The 10,712-nt window shown below is 44.6% G+C and overlaps 1 long non-coding RNA gene across 1 annotated transcript; it reads right to left on the reverse strand.

The window, feature by feature from the left end:
- LOC129166940 (uncharacterized) lies at positions 1-9,872 on the reverse strand. Its single transcript, XR_008565849.2, has 3 exons — positions 9,314-9,872; positions 7,453-7,591; positions 1-2,676 (listed from the first exon to the last, which is right to left on the reverse strand). It is a non-coding gene; the product is annotated as an uncharacterized lncRNA (long non-coding RNA).
- Positions 9,873-10,712: the final 840 nt, after the last annotated feature.

A 10,712-nucleotide genomic window follows, 5' to 3' on the forward strand; every position in this document is an offset into this window, starting at 1 on the left:
TTCATGAGCATACTTTTATTGACCACAGAACTATAACAGATGCAACATTTAAAACACATCCTTTAAAATGTTCACTCTCCATTTAGTTTTGAAACATGGCAAAAGACACAAACCACTTTATCGTTAAAATCCCATAAAAGGCAACAAGAACAGTTTTAATCTGGGATGACCAGAGATTAGCTCCAGGTAAAAACACGGTTATGTCCCCTCTGGCTATCTAGGAGTGGTGAGGGGAGAACATCCAGTTAAAGACTGGGGTGGCGGCGGCTCAGGGGGTAGGAGTTTGTGCTGTTAACGGGTTGGTTGCTGGTTTGAACCCAGGCTCTATGTGTGTCAGTCGTTGTGTCCTTGGGCCTGACACTTCACCCTCCTCTTCTGCTGGTGGTGGTCGGAGGGACCGGTGGTGCCTGTGCATGGCGGCCTCACCTCCGTCGGCCGTGGCTCATCACCACCAGAGTGACTGATTCAGAGTAAAACAGTGTGGAGTTTCCTGACTCAGAAAGATGTTTTACAAGTGCATCATCTGTTTCTGTTCATTCATCCAACTTACTCCCTTCAGACCCTAGAGGGCGCTCTAACACCAGTGGTGACTTTCTGCTTTCCACAGTAACCTCCCTTGTGATGGCCCAAACGTTACTGTCTGACTCTCCCGGTGCAGAGATGAGTTAAATAATAGAAACATTGTTTAATGTGAAGAGATGTTGGCAAAAAAGCAGCGAGGAATAAGAGCCTGTGCAGTAAATAAAAAGTCGAATTAAAAACAAAAACAAAATGGGTGGTGAGCACCCAGAGCAGCCTGGTCAGATAAGATGAAGTGTGCAGCTAAGCAGGCCTTTATAATGACTACGTGTCTCTGGTTGTGCAGCACCAGGCTAAAGGTCAAAGGTGACAGATCATTTGCTGCTGTGGCCCCCAGACTCTGGACCTCTCTCCCCCTGAGCCTGAGATCAGTGGACTCAGGGGTCTCCTTTAAAAAGCAGCTGAAGACTCACTTGTTCAAGCTGGCTTTTGTATGACCTTCTTCACCACTCTCTCTTTATTCTGCTCTCCCCACCTATTCCACCTTCCTCAGGATCCACTGATTTCCCTCTTTCCTGTTCACTCTCTCTCTTTCTTAACAATTTTTAATCACAATTGTCTATTTTTTGCTCATTTTAATATATTTTTAACTATTTTCTAAATTATTTTTTATATTTTTACATTTTTTGTTTGTGTGAAGTGCCTCATGATTTTTATCTTGAGAGGTGCTATAGAAATTATACTTTCTTCTTCTTCTTCTCTGGTGTAAAAACAACAACAAATGTAAAACTGTATAAATGAGAAATAAACAAATCAAATGTAGCAATAAAACTGTGAAAAAATCATTTTTAAACAAGTCATTTCAGACAGCAACTAAAATCTGGTAAGAAATCTAGGATCTAACTAACTAACTAACTAACTAACTAACTAACTAACTAACTAACTAACTAACTAACCGACTGACCACCAACCCACTAACTAACTAACTGACTGACTGACCAACCAACCCACTAACTAACCAACTAACTAACTAACTGACCGACCGACGACCGACAGACCAACCTACTAACTAACTAACTAACTAACTGACTGACCGACGACCGACAGACCAACCTACTAACTAACTAACTGACCACCAACCCACTAACTAACTAACTGACTGACTGACCAACCAACCAACCAACCCACTAACTAACCAACTAACTAACTAACTAACTAACTAACTAACTAACTTACAGACTGACCGACGACCGAAAGACCAACCTACTAACTAACTAACTAACTAACTAACTAACTTACTAACTAACCGACAGACCGACCCACTAACTAACTAACTAACTAACTAACTGACAGACCAACCCACTAACTAACTAACTAACTAACTAACTAACTAACTAACTGACAGACCGACCCACTAACTAACTAACTGACAGACCGACCGACCCACGAACTAACTAACTAACTAACTAACTAACTAACTAACTAACTAACTAACTAACTAACTAACTAACTAACTAACTAACTAACTAAGTAACTGACAGACCGACCCACTAACTAACTAACTGACAGACCGACCGACCCACGAACTAACTAACTAACTAACTAACTAACTAACTAACTAACTAACTAACTGACAGACCGACCCACTAACTAACTAACTAACTAACTAACTAACTAACTAACTAACTAACTAACTAACTAACTAACTGACAGACCGACCCACTAACTAACTAACTAACTAACTAACTAACTAACTAACTAACTAACTAACTAACTAACTAACTAACTAACTAACTAACTAACATCATAGGTGTGTGTGATGATGCGACTCCAGGCACGTGGATGGGTGGAGACAACAGCCATGTTGGGCTTTAAAGCGTGACAGACAGCCAGCAAGGTAACGGGGTAACAAGGGGGGGCTGTAGCTCTGCCTGCAGAGTCCACCGTAGGAGATGCACAGATTGAGTGGCCCACATTAAAGCCCTGGTGGAGCTGCTGAACATCCTGCTTTACCCCTCATGGCGGGCGACCATACTGTAAAAGTAGCTTCAGCTGCGTGTTGCAGCTTGTCTCAACGAGAAGCAAGCAGCGCACGACAGAGAGATGCGGGAAAGTCTGGTTTACAGGACGGCTCCAGAGAAGAGGGGATGTTTTTATCTGCAGAAAAAACAAAAACATGAGATGACTGGATTAGATTAGACAGGATTATGGGTCAGTCTAGCTTCTGGTGTTCCACACAGTAAAAACAACGTTTGCATATTCTGGCTTTTTCTTATGTTTAACATTTGTCGGAGCTGCTGCTGGGACATTAAAGTATGGTAATAAATTATTATCTGACACCTGAAGCAAGTGGCAGAGTCACATGGTCCGACCCTGCTGCAGGAGGGTCCCAGTACAACAACTGGTCCCAGTACAGCCCCTGGGTCAGACCCGGGGGGACTTGAGTGTGCAACATTAGAGCGGGGTCACCATAATCCATCAACATCCCTCTGACAACAACAAACAGGAAGACTGTTTAATTCAATTATTCGTTCCCAGCAAACGGATTCAGTTTGTTAATGAAAGCATGTTTAATCTGGGAAAAGACGGGAGCAGATGGGGCCCGTGATGCACGGGTGTCTGTGTGAATGAAAGAATGAAAAACACATAAAACAGAAGCTTTGTGGAACCGAGATAAGATTAGAGGGAGCGATGTAGGTGTGGACCGCCACGGCAACCATGCCCAAAGCGTACAGGCATCTGGTACGGAGCGTCGCTCACTGCAAACGTGGATTGTGGTCAAAAGAATCCGTTTTCTGATCTTTTTTTAACGGGAGGGGGTACAAATGGGTGGCATGTGTTCGCGAGCAAAGATGAGAAGGATCAACCAGATGAAGGAAGAGAGCAGGCTGTGAGATGGTGTGTGGTTGCATCAACGTTCTTGGCTCCCACCCTCTCCCCGTCTGTGAAGCCAGCGTTAAAACAGGAAAAAGGACTCAGAGGGGTCTTCATGTGGTCGGTTCTTGCTGAAGGAAACTCTTCAGAAAACATCCCGACCGGTCCCACATTCCAGGAGGGTTTCCCACCCACCAGGTCCAACGCTGACGGGTGCATTCCTCTCACCAGTAATCCCACCTGGTGTCTCTATTTCTGGTCGGCCCTGACCTCTGACATCCCTGGACAGCAGGAGCACACAGGTGCAGGGAGGACCGATCAAAAGTCCAAACAGTTTTCATTTGTCTCATCCGGGTTCAACTTGAGCCTGCTCCGGTCGTTTTCCTCCTGTTTACGTTGAAGCAAGGCCGTTTGCTCTGGAAGCAGGAGGACGAGTTGCAGCTGGGCTCAGATGGGTTGTATCACATCCAAGGGGAAGAACGTGCACGTTGCATGCACGGTGTGAGATGTTCTTCAGATAAGGTGGCTGGCATAAGCGGGCTCTGTTGCTGGGTCTGATAAAGTCCTGCTGAAAGAGAAACACTAGGAAATGCATGTTGTTGCTAGGCAACAGTTTCTGTGCCTTTGCCTGAGTGTGCTTGTGCTAGTCTGATGCTAGCATTAGCAAAACATCTCACGATATACTGGAACGAAAACATGAAAAATATTCTTCTACACCAAATTAAAACGCCAAGTCAACCTAGTTCAAGATGGCTGCCACGGCTGACTGGCATCAGTAAACACAGAACAGTCAGATTTACAGCTCACTTTGGGCGTGATGGTAGCTGAGAGCATTAGCATCATTTCACTGATCACAGTGTAATGGTCAGCGATGACACAACTCTTTGTTTAAGCTTCAGAAATACCCCGCGGTGCCGTTTGTAACGTCAGAATTCAACAATATTTTTGGTTATTTAATCTGGAAAAATCACATTTTTACCATGCCATTCACACATTTATTAATGTTAAAGTCTCCAACTAAATATGTAGTTAGCAAGCTAGATATTTATTTTGGAGCTGAATATTTATTTTCCTAAATAAATACTTACTTTTGAAACTAACTATTTTAGGTCAGATTTATTTTCCAAACTAAATATTTCATTTACATACCAAACCTTTTGCTCGGATTGTAATATTTAGTTTGGAGCAAAATGTTTAATTTATAAACAAAATATTTATTTTAAGTCAGACATAAATGTTTATTTACCAAACTAAACATTTATTTAGCAAAATAAATGTTTAGTTTGTGAGCTAAATATTAGCCTCACACTAAATATTTAGGCAAGACCTACATTTCCCAAACAAAAAAATTATTTTGCAAAATAAAATGTTTAGTATATGAACTAAATATTTAGCTCCTAATAAAATATTTATTTTCGATAATAAATATTTTGGTCAGATTTAAATTGTTTTTCCAAAGTAAATATTTGTTTTTCAAACTAAATGTTTAGCTCGGACATAAATAAGTAGTTTGAAAAATAAATATTTAGGTAATACATAAATGTTTAGTTTTACAACTAAATATTTATTTTGTAAAACAGTTATTTAACTCCAAACTAAATATTTTCTTCACTAACTAAATATTTAGTTGGCATAATTAACATGTATTAATAGAGTGGTGAAAACATGACTTTGAACAACAAACTCCCATTTATCTTAACCCTTTCGTGTCCAAGCATCTCCTGAATGGGGACAAGCAAGTGCAGCAGCAAAGGCCTAGAGCCCTTTAACCCAACATTTTGTTGTTTAATTCTGAAGGACTTTTCAAAAGGCACCCCATAAAAGTTTTACCTCACTTGTCCTCAATCGTGTTTTCTGTTAAATCTGTTTTCAGCGTTGTGTAAAGTCCTCGAGCTGCTAAAGCGTCCTGCTGACAGCAGCTTCCTTTTCTGCTTCCTGAAGATGATGGGAGGTCCAGGTCACCTGCACACTCAGCCCTGACCTATGTGTGTGTGTATGTGTGTGTGTGCATGCTCAGATAAACACATAAACATGCATGTTTTAACCCAAACCCTTCATGAGAATCGCGTAAGTGTGTTTAGAACATGAAACAAGAGTTTCAGCAGCTTTGACTGAAAGCCGTAGGCGTTTCCATCCGTCGCTGGCGTACAGTAGTCATAATAAGTAACCGTGACAACAGGGAGGCGGGTTCCGACAAGCCTCGCCTGTAGCTGTAATGACTTAATGCTGTTTACACGATCGTTTACGACCACGCGTGAGAGCTCATTGATGTCATAGATAGAACAATTTTCATTTTCTGAGTGTGGGAAAAAAAGAGGAGCAGGGTTACGATGGACATGTTTGCTTTCGTCAGGCTTTAGCGTTGTTCTAACGGATCTGATAAAGAAAACAGGAAGGGAAGTCCAGAACGTTTGGGTCAGTAAAATGGTCTCAAAGTTCTGCTTCTGTACGGAAAACTGGTTGTGCTGAGAACTGAGTAAAAATGTGGTCAGATTAAATATGAGGTACTGGATTATGGCCACGCAGATTTGGAATTAGATTGAGGAATAACTCGAGCAATTAAACAAAGTGAATATTCGGTAAGTTGTGTTTACTGCACGGTAACGTAGACTGGTTCGTAAAGCATCGCCCATCCTTGAAGACGTTTCTGTTTTCGTCCCAAACAAACTCTCGTCTTCTGGTTTATTGTTCACGTTTTCGTTTTCCCCCTCAGATCCCCAGACCTTCTCTTTCAGCCCGGCTCCGTCAGCCTTAACTCCACCCACCTGAACCACGCTTGACCGTCTCACTGATTCACCTGTTCCTGTACGTCCGATACGTGTGAATGTATAGACTGGCCTTGACCCAGTTGTCTTTCAAACTGTCTCTGCATGCAATTGGACAGCGCTGGGACCGATCATACACAGTCGAAGAAGAAGAATCCAAACTGGATGCCAAAGCTATTTCAAACTAGCTCAAGTCCTGAGCTGACGCCATCTTTGTAGTTTTTCTCTATTGCAGATCTAGTACTAAGGCCACCAAACAGCTTTCTACAAACATGGAGCGCTGTGATTGGCCCAACCTAGAGCTGTCCAGGCCAATGGTAGACCTGCTGAGGCTATAATGGAGCGCAGACCGACCTGCAGACCTTCTGCCTCGGCTACAGTTTACCTCTCTAGGCTAGCTCTGCGCAGCACTTCTTCAGCTCTCCTCAGTCTCTGCTCCACAGCCAGTTGGTTCCAGGATGGATTTAATCTTATTCAGATTTATGGGCCTGCAGCAGAAAGGTCAAAAAGAGCAGCTGATAATGTTTTTGCCTGTGTTTAAGGTTGCCTTCACTGCTAATCCTAAACCTCCTGTTGTGCTTTTAGTTCACCGACTTCTTTAACATCTTTTATTAAGACTTTTCCTATTTTATCTTTTAATTCCCTGAACTGGCAGCCTTGTCTTTGGGCTAAATTTGAACGCTACATGCGTCTTTTAGCTGACACAGCACGCGTTCCGGCTCAGTGAAAACATGGCTGGACGGACAATCTCATGCGTAAACGTGAATTCCCGCTGACATGCCGAGGCCTCTCTCGGCTCTGATCTTCTCAGGTTCACACACGGCTGCAGGAAACCAGAGGAGTCCGTTCAGCTGTGACCTCTAACGTGTTAGAAAGTGTGAACGTGTCAACAGCAGGGCCTAATGCTGATGAAGACGTGAGCCTCTGTGAGTCAGGAGAAATGCTGAGCTCTCCTTAAGCGCTAACAGATACAGGTGGTTTAAAAGCCGAGCTTCCGCCCTCGCTCTAAATCCCGGATCACACCGTAACCAAATCCCTCACACGTTGCACCGGCTGAACAGGATCTACGTCTTTGCTTTTGAATTCTTTCTTTTGTGGAGCTCAAGCTTTGTAAAAGATTTTTGATTGTTTTCATCTTTCGAAGCACCTGACTTTATGAAAGAGTTCATGCACGACAGAGGTGAAACAGACCAAGTCTCCCCGTCGGTGAAACATTTCCTCCGACCACAATTGAAGGGCACGTAAGAGATGTTTCAATCTCAGGGATCTGTTTCGGGTCAAGGCTCCATCTCACCTCACTTTCCATGATGAAATGGAACAAATCCAGCCAGTGAGGTTTTCAAGAACGTGTGTTTTTGTTCAGGCACACATGTTAGACATCAAGCTAGGCCAGATCAGCAGGCAGGGCAGTGAAAGTGGCAGCTCCGGCAGATCTGCTCGTAGATGATTGAAAACAGAAACAGAGACATAGAAATGACCTGAGATCAGTTTTCACCACAGACCTAAACAAGCATAGACACGCTTCCGGTTCCGTTAGGACTCGGAGTTTACGGGTTATGAGTTGGAAGAATTAGACCCCCCCCCCCCCCCCCCCCCCCCCCGACGCGGATAAGTGTTTAACGGTGAGACAAGTTAGCTTGTCATGTTAACAATTAGCCAAAATGTCTTAGCCTGGTTACTGTGAACAACGATTAGAAAATAATAGTGAAAGATCACTTAAGCCGGGCGTACACTGTGCGGCTTTTTCACTTTTTTGAGCAGATTTTCCACTCGTGCGAGAATCCACAAGATCGGGGCGAGTTTTGCGCTGAGCGTCGTGTAGTGCACAGGGGGTTACGAGAGGCGATTCACACCACGTGACCAGCTACTGATCAGCAGTCGTGAGCTCACACGGACTCTGGCTTGTTTGATAGTTTGCTCGTCCCTCGTGAGGGTATTGCACTGTTGAAGCGGCGCTGCGAGCAGCTGCGACCCAAAAAGTACCAGAACCGCTCACGGCGCATGCGCAATCATGCATCAACACTGCTCGCCCGCTATTTCCCTAATAACACACGCTGTTCGTTTTTATTTCTACACGTTTTTTTACTCACAAAGATTGTCAAGAAAGCGTGTTTGGTGTCGTTGTCGTCTTCCTCCGCTTATCCGGGTCCGGGTCGCGGGGGCAGCATCCCAACTAGGGAGCTCCAGACCGTCCTCTCCCCGGCCACCTCCACCAGCTCCTCCGGCAGGACCCCAAGGCGTTCCCGGACCAGATTGGAGATGTAATCTCTCCAACGTGTCCTGGGTCGACCCGGGGGCCTCCTGCCGGCAGGACATGCCCGAAACACCTCCCCAGGGAGGCGTCCAGGAGGCATCCTGAACAGATGTCCAAACCACCTCAACTGACTCCTTTCGATCCGGAGGAGCAGCGGTTCTACTCCGAGTCCCTCCCGAATGTCCGAGCTCCTCACCCTATCTCTAAGGCTGAGCCCGGCCACCCTACGGAGGAAACTCATTTCGGCCGCTTGCATCCGCGATCTCGTTCTTTCGGTCATTACCCAAAGCTCATGACCATAGGTGAGGATTGGGACGTAGATCGACCGGTAAATCGAGAGCCTGGCTTTCTGGCTCAGCTCCCTCTTCACCACGACAGATCAGCTCAGCGTCCGCATCACTGCAGACGCTGAGCTGATCCGCCTGTCAATCTCCCGATCCCTCCTACCCTACGTGTTTGTCGTGTTCATGTCAAATTAAACTGATCACATAACACGCATTTACTTTATGTCGTTTTCCTCATCCAACCCCCATAAATCCCCATGTGTCCTCCTGCAGCACTCCCGAAGGACAACAGGCAAGACAAAAAAGTCTGACGTGTTGTGTAAAAACTGCTATTTTTAGCATATTTTCTAGGGCCGACGTGTTGCTACCAGACGTAAAGTGTGAGCACATGGCTCGTGAGATCTGCCCTGAGAGGAAGTCGTACAGTTTGAGCTGAAGCTGAGTGCTACGGGTGAAAAAGTCGCACAGTGTCCGCCCAGCTTTAGGCTAAACATGAAAATAGTCTTCTACGCCTATTTCCTGCATTAGCTGCGGATACAAAATAGACGGTGAGAAGCTCAGATTAGCAAAGCCAGTCAGATCTATGTCATGCTATGAGTTAGCATTCATGGACTCACCCATCTTGACTCTCGGCGGCGTAAGGCTGTTGTTGGTTTACCGTCCAGGAAACAGTAGAGCACGTTAGCATTAGTTGCATTAGCATACCATACCATACCAATTTTTTTATAAATCACAGTTTCAAAATAGCATGGCAGCTAACCAAAGTGCTGTACATAAAAGAGCCAAATGCTTGAACAATTCAACGAAACACAACGCAAGCATGAAAATCAGGCGAAATCAAGCCCCCACAATGCAGCTCAAAAATTGAGTCAAACCCGGAAGTACCAAAAATTGCAGTTCCACCCTCATCCACTAGGGGCTGGTGTCAGAAGCGAGCAAATCCTCATTGACTCCCATGTTAAAAATACCAATTTCACAGCAGAAATAAACATGTTTACAGCCTGGTTCCAAAACATGTTTTTGGTTTAAATGATCTAGTTTACACTCATGACAACTCTGAGGGGGGTGAATTTTTTTTCTCACTCTTCTGTTTAAGTGTATTAAAAGCCTAAAATTCTGTATAATTAATGAGCATCCGACCCACGTGACCACAGAGCTAGCTCCGTGGAAAGGCCTCAGTAGAGCCTCGGTCTGGCTTGGAAACGGTTCCGGGATTTTGAGTCTCTGTGTGTGTGTATTCTGTTTTGGACATTTTTTGTGCAATTGTTGGACAAAATGACTTGCTGTGGCATTAATTGCACTAATAGAGCATCCAAGGAGTCTCCACTTCATTTTTTTCGGTATAAGTAAAATTATATTTATGTATTTTAGGTCACTGCCGAGCTGAGCTTAGATTTTAACATGTACTGTTTAACCATGAAATTTAAATGTAATAGGGTAAAACCCAGTGCATTTAACATAATGCTGCACTTTAGCACATGGGTTGAAATATAACATGTTGGTGGAGCTGGGTTCCAACTATCGGTATGGTACCCTCCCCTCAGCGGCAGCTCGGCGCCTGTCTGCTGCGCGGGCTGCCGGCTTGTGGCGCTCTCGTGAGACCTCTGTGTTCCACCCGGTTTTACCCAGCGGTCAGCCCGGCGTATCTCTGGCTCAGAAGCTCTGGTGTTGTGCACAGTTAACTCCGGTTTTAGCTAGGTTGCTACCTCTGTTAGCTTATCTCCCACCTCCGCGTTAGCTTTGGGTTAGCTTCAGGTTAGCTTGTAGGTAGTTCGACCGGGTGTCGTCAGTTGATCCCAGCCTTACAGCCCCACCCTCAGCTCCTCCTCTCTTCCCTTTTGTGGAATTGTCTGGGCTTGACGGAACCTGTGACACGGTCAAAATGGCGGTGGTGGCCACCTCCCATTTGTCCTCAAAAACGTGTTATTGGAGTCTGTGGAAACCCATTGTCGATGGGTGAAATACGTAAAACATGGCATAAATAATCAAGGATAAAAATTCCTGCTAAAAACAACA

This window comes from Nothobranchius furzeri, chromosome 12 (genome assembly GCF_043380555.1).
Source record: "Nothobranchius furzeri strain GRZ-AD chromosome 12, NfurGRZ-RIMD1, whole genome shotgun sequence".
In the NCBI taxonomy this organism is placed as follows: domain Eukaryota; kingdom Metazoa; phylum Chordata; class Actinopteri; order Cyprinodontiformes; family Nothobranchiidae; genus Nothobranchius; species Nothobranchius furzeri.